This window comes from Rousettus aegyptiacus, unplaced genomic scaffold (assembly GCF_014176215.1).
Source record: "Rousettus aegyptiacus isolate mRouAeg1 unplaced genomic scaffold, mRouAeg1.p scaffold_m13_p_7, whole genome shotgun sequence".
NCBI classification, from domain to species: domain Eukaryota; kingdom Metazoa; phylum Chordata; class Mammalia; order Chiroptera; family Pteropodidae; genus Rousettus; species Rousettus aegyptiacus.
This window is the reverse complement of record NW_023416310.1, coordinates 60,396,451-60,402,989: the sequence shown is the minus strand read 5'-3', so window position 1 is coordinate 60,402,989 and position 6,539 is coordinate 60,396,451.

Genomic DNA, 6,539 nt, shown 5'->3' with positions numbered 1-6,539 from the left:
TAAGGTCCTCTTCTTTTCCGAATCTCTATAAACAGCTACTGTTCTATGTAGCTGGTACAAATGTCTTTGGCAGACAGAGGGTGAGACCATATCGCACCAGAAATAAAGGCTTGGTAAATGTCCTTAGAAAGGCTCTGTCCTGCTTTCTGGGTCCGACCTCCATGGAGATAGCCCCGTGGGACTCAAACGCTGACCAAACTACTTCACCTCTCTTCTTTCCAGGGAAGAAATTCTTGGTAACGAATAATTGGACGAGACAACAAAAGTTGCAATATGGTTACTAGAAATCACCAAGAATTGCTTATTTTTAGGAAGTAAGATTTGGTCATCACTCCTGATGTTTCCTTCCATTTGGACACTCCTGGACCCTCATCCCCTCACTGGTCCATCCCTGGGGGTAGTGCGAGTGACCTTACCAAGAGTTTCAGAGAGGAGCCAAGTGTGCATTTCTCAATCACGGGCTCCCGTTCTGCCTCTTAGTGGCCAGGCTATGGACAGGTAGCAATCTTCTGCGGGGCTCCTCCATGTTCCAAATTCTCCAGGGCCACACAGGGGAGGCCTGAAGGAGCCTAGCCAGCTTAGACATTCACAATCAGGAAGCTCCTTTCCATTCACCTATGACATACTTTCCAACGCCAGCTCTGTCAGTGATATATATATTTGGGCAGCCCTTCTGCCCTGCTCTTCTGCCCTTTCTCTGAATTGCCGCAGAGCAGCTGGGGAAAACAGGAGTGACAAGGAGCGAAATTTGTGGGCGAAATACACACAGAATGACGGAAACATTTGACGTGGCCAATGGAATGGCTTTTGGGTGTGGTGGCCCAGCTGGCCCTTCCCTTGGTGGCTTGTAGCAGCCCACGTGGGGCCCTGTGGCTGTCTAGGTTGTTTTACACTGGGTGGTGGGCCACTTCCATAATGCAGACATAATAGTCTGTTTAGTACTCTGCCACATGGAATCTTTCCGTGGGGACCACTGCAGCTCATCAGTGACTGGTTTGCTTGCTTGTTTGTTTTGTTTGTTTCTTTGTTTATTCTTTAGCATATAGCTTTCTACTGAGGATGTTCAAAGTAGGATAGGGCTTGAGCAGACTGTGGAGTGACCAAAGTAAAGGCAAGGCAGGACTTTTGGAAACAGACTGCTGCAGCCTGACCTGACTTTGAACTGTCTTAGCTGCATATAGATGTGGTTCAATTCCAGGCAAAGCTGAATGAAACCAGATTAAGCCTTTTTAGGTGCTGAGATTAAAATGCAAGGCTGCTGAGTTCCCATGGCACCGAGTGTTTCCAGCTCTGCATTGTCACCCCAGGCCTGCGTTGGCGGAGCCACATCACCTGCCCCAATTTCCATCTTAGTCTGGGCCAAAAAGAGTGCTAGGGAGGGGTGCATCAAAAATTGATGTGGCTTGTCTGTAATCTAAGAGCCATGAAATGGTCAAAGAATTGCTAGGTGTTTCAATGTGACACAGTTCTTGTTAACGGGGGTGCCAGAACTGTTTGTCTAAGGAACGTGACTGAAAACCATATGCAGTCAGGACAGTAATAAAGGGAGGAACACACAGACAAGGCATAGTAAAAAGGAGTCACTAAGATGGTGATATTGAGGCCACCCTGGGGTAGACGTTGGCCTGACAGCATATAGGAGGATTATCCAGTCTGAGAGAGAAGGTCAGTGAGCTACTCTGGCAAGTCCAAACTCACTGATTTTGTAGCTCTCACATGGAAGACTCAGATGAGATGAAAATCCAGGGGAGTATGCTAGGTGAACAAATGAGTGAACGAATGAACGCCTGGTCTGGAAAGCGAAACAATGTGAAATGAAGGAAGGCTTTCAGACCCACAGGCACCAGAAAACGAAGAGGTTAAAGCCTGGCCTGCCACTGGTATCATCTGCAGGGCCCAGGCAGCAGCACCTGGATCACCTGCAGTGGAATCCGTGCAGATGGGGCTGGCGTAAGCCGGTCATGACTGCTTCAGTGTCCTCAGATGATCCCAGCACACAGCCCAGGCCGGAAGGCTCCCGCTTACCTGGCCCACACACACTCGAAGCATCTCCCTTCACTTCAGAAATGTATTTATGTGGGAGAAGCACCACACAGGGCCTGATCGCTCAAAAGCTGAGGGAGGGCCCTGTGTCTAGGGGCACATGGTGGACAGGGCCGTCCTCACAGTCCCCAGGGTCTGGGGTCTGCTGAGGGTGATTTAGCAGCTGAAGTAGGGGGTTTGAAGTGTGCTGTTCCTTTGGGAAGGAGACAGAGGCCTAGAAATTTTTGAAACGGGAAGCCACAGTCGCTGGCTCTCTGGCCCAGGACTCCACATGCCTGCTGACCACACTTTGAGGAAGCTCTGTCACCTGACAAGACCCAAAGCACGAGACGCCCAGGAAAAGACTCAATAAGAAATTCCAAATATGCTGAGTGAGGAAGAAAGACACCAAAAAAAAAAAAAAAAAAAAAAAAAAAAAACCCCAGCACCTGGGAGACTGGGGGACTCTCCCTGGGGATGCACACATTACTTAAGGAGGCATCGGGGATCCTAGCACTCAGATGAGATGCACATGTGGGATATCCCAGATATGGTCAATATGGTGCTGTCACAAATTGGCCAGTAGAGTTTACAATCTCCGATGGCGGATTCTACACAGACATGGTGGAGCTCAAACTCTGAGCACACACCAGAATCCCATGGAGGGCTTGCCGCGGGCACTGTTCACCCCGTCTCATCAGCAGCTCTTGTCATTTCCAGTGAGCTCCTGACAGTGCTGATGCTGCTGATGTGGGGTCTGCACTCAGAACCGGTGACCTACGCCAATGCACATCTCCCCTTCTTTCCCAAGGTACTCCAAGGCTTCTGAGTGCCAGGAGCAACATTTGCCTTTGAAATCTACTTCAGAGGCCAGGAAAAGGCTTACATGTAAAATTCAGTGTGAGTTAGGTGAGCACTGTGATAATCCTGTCTCAACACCTGGGACTTATTTAAAATGGACACATGAGAGATTGATTCTATGTCCAAGTCCTAAGGAGCCATGCCCTTCCATGTTGGACACTGTAGTTCCCTCTTCTGGACAGAGAAGCCTTCTCACTGGGACTGAGCAAGAAGGAATTGTGAAGGAGGAAACTCGGGCTTTAATTTCAACATTTCAAAGTTTGGTCATTTTTTTTATACTGGGACTTATAAGGGGAAAGTAATTTAATCCTTGAACTTCAATGTCTGCCTTACGAACTTGATAATGGGAAAGGGCTTAAAATTAAATTTAGACTACAGAATATCTTTTTACATCCTTTTTGAATATTGCCAAGGCTACAAATACAAGGCCATGTCTCTATGCAACACTCACCTTCTCCTGCTAACACTTGCCAGATTTGTGGTGACTGGCTGACCATCATGACTATGCTTGCTAAAGGATATTCGAGATTATCCTTGCAAAATAATAAAATAAAATAAAATAAAATAAAATTGAGAGTATATCTCTTTTGTTGATTCTTCATTTAATTTTCTTGCAGAATTTCTGATGAGCTGTGTCAGACAAGGCTGGACAATAATTGTATTAACCAGATGTTTCTGACACTTGGACCTCCAAGCCTTGCTGACCCTAAAGTGATTGTCATGCTGTCTTCCCCTAGAGCTAGCCAATTCCTAGAGCACACTTGTCAGATACAAACCAACTAATTCAGAGCCCATACCTCAACCACCTCCTCTGAGCCACTATCCACCTGCCCTAAGCCAAGCACCAGATAATGAGGACCAGCCTTCGAGCCCCACAGCTTGCCGAAATCATTCAAATTCCCATCCCCGATCCTATTTCACTGCCTTGCCTATTTCGTCCACATAAAACACAATAAAGGCCCATACTTTCCCCTCAGTCCCTCTGCCTCTCAACCCGCTCTGGTGTTTCCCCCATGTGGCCCTGTGTGGCGTGGCATGGCGTGCCCCTTCCCTCATTACCCACAAGTAACGAACCATCTTTTCAGTGACAGTCATTTCCTGATCTGTTGGCCTCACCATACCTGAATAATAATAAAATGCACATTTTAAAACAGTCATCTGGGACAAGAAATTCAATAGAGTGAATTTTCAGTCTTGAGTATAACACAGATTTGCAGCGAATTAATTTGCATACTGTTCTGAATAATTTCTGAGCCTTCTGGGGCTAGGTCTTTGTTGTCCACCAGCAGATTCAGAAATATCCTGGAATGTGGTCCTGAGTTTCCTGGGCGAGCAGCCTCAGGAAGGTGAGAGGGATCGTGCTGATTGACTGCGCATACCCACCCTGGGCTGGCCACCAGCTGGTTGGGGTCCTGCAAGCTGAGAGAATGAGAACTTGGGAGATACTGTAAGGGAGAGGGACACTTGGGTCCCCTCCTCAGTGCTCCCTTCCCTGTAGATGGACCCTCATTAGAGTCCTTGTCTCCTCGCAGATTCCAGAAGCAACTTTGGTGAGTCTGGAGAAGAACTGGACGTATGCAGCTGGCCTCCTCGGCAGCCAGGCTGCTCCTGGGAAAGTAGACAACATGCTCTGCCTTGTCCTGTGCTCTCGGCCAGGGCCTCACCCCAGCAGGGCCAGCTGTTCTCCAGCTGTGCTGAGGTCTGGGACGTGGTGTAACAAAGCCCTATGCTGCTGCACATCTAAGCCACACTCTCTAGGATGTAATACCCCAAGTAAGTGACCCTCTATTTCTTCATCTTTTTTAAGGGAAAAATTGAGTAAAACATATGAACTTTTGCATATCACAGATGTTTAAATGTTGATTTCCTCATCTTCTTTCTTTCTCCTCCCACATGGAAAGCTTCCTCTCCCCTGTCCTTGCAGCTGGCTGGGTAGCTTCTGACCCCATGTAGCCGAAGACCTTGGTCTGGTAACTGGGTTGGGCCGTTTCTTAAGAACCAGTGGGCAGCACCTTGGGGAGTTTCATTGCAGGAGGCTTTGTTTTGCTTTGCTGTAGTTTGCTTTGCCTGAAGAAGAACAAGGAAGTGGTTTCGGTCGGCACGTCAGAACAGAGACACGCTTTGTGGCTGAGCCCTGTGGAAAAGGGGTTGCGGGCCCACCACCACCACTGTGGCATCTGGGTGACCACGGGAGCCATGGAAGGGGGAGCTCAGTGAGTGTACAAGGCAGCTCCTGGCTCCACGGGTGACCGAGGCTGCAGCCCAGGGTGGCAAGTGGACACCCCCATAACAGTGCCCTCTATGGGGTGACAGTGCTCTCCAGAAGGCCAGTGGCAGCAATGAGGAGCACTGAAGAGATGACATGGGTGGCAGATGCCAGTGGGTGGGGATGACAAGAACAAGAAAACCAAAACACGAGGACCATGTATGCGTCCAAGCGAACTGTTGGCAGGAGTCATGAAAATAGTCAGTGCGATTTTGAGAGTAGCAAGTAAACTTGGAAGAGTGCCGCCGTTGGGCTTCTGTTTGTCCACAGAGGCTAGCGAGTCCTGAGAAAACTCAAGGAACACACAGTTTATCTATTCATTCAGCAGAGTGAATGATTCCTGAGACCCTCCTAAGACCCTCTAGGGCATCATGCTAGGTGCTGGGGATACAATGACAAGCAAGAATACTTCTGCTCTGGAGGGTCCTACCATTGGGGTACAATCCTGCCCTCTCTGAATAGCCCCTTTATATTCCCATAGCATACAAAATACTTGAGACATCAAGTTTATTTTTTAGTGCATAAGTTACTATTGGTGCCTGTCACTCGTGTCCCCTGTCATCTCCAGTTAGTTCTTGGGGAGGTGGTGTTTGATAACACAGGGCTTGTTTTTCCTATAGGCAGTGCATATAGTGTGAAGCTGTCAAACACCATTTATTGCCCCATCCTCCGTGAATTGGAGAGTCATAAAAAAATCACCTTTAGAAGATTAAATCAATATAACCAATATAAAATGGATGAGATCGGTGACATTAAGGAGAGAAACCACCTTTTTGCTTTTCATTTATTTAATTTGGACTCAGGTACACAGAATCAGATTAGTCAGAATCCTTGGTTCAAGACATACACTCTTCATTGGCTCATAAGTGCCCTGTTTCTTAACCTCTTTGATAATAAGCAATAACAATCCACTAACCAACATGAGATCTAGAACTCAATGAAACTTACATATTCCTAACCCATCCCGGTTCCCTACCTGTCACCTGATATATTCACATTCTTGAATCTTGGGTTTCTCATTCTCTTGCTTTCTTAAAATATAGACAATTTTGAACCCTTACAATCACATGTGTACCTTTTAAATATACATATATACATCTGTATATAGTTAAAATATAGTTTTATCTTATATGTGTTCTTAAATATAGATATACATATATAAACGTATGTATGTAGATAGATAGGTAGATAGGGTTTAGTTTGTTTTTTTCCACTTTATATAAAAGGGTATCATGCATTTGTGAGATGTGTTATTTACTCAGTAATATATCTCTGAGATTCATCCACAGAATCGCATGTAGCTGTAGTTTGTTCACTCCCGCCACTGCATACAATCCCACTGTGCTATTGCACTTCGGTTTATGTACTCATTCTCTTGCTTAGTGGTAGT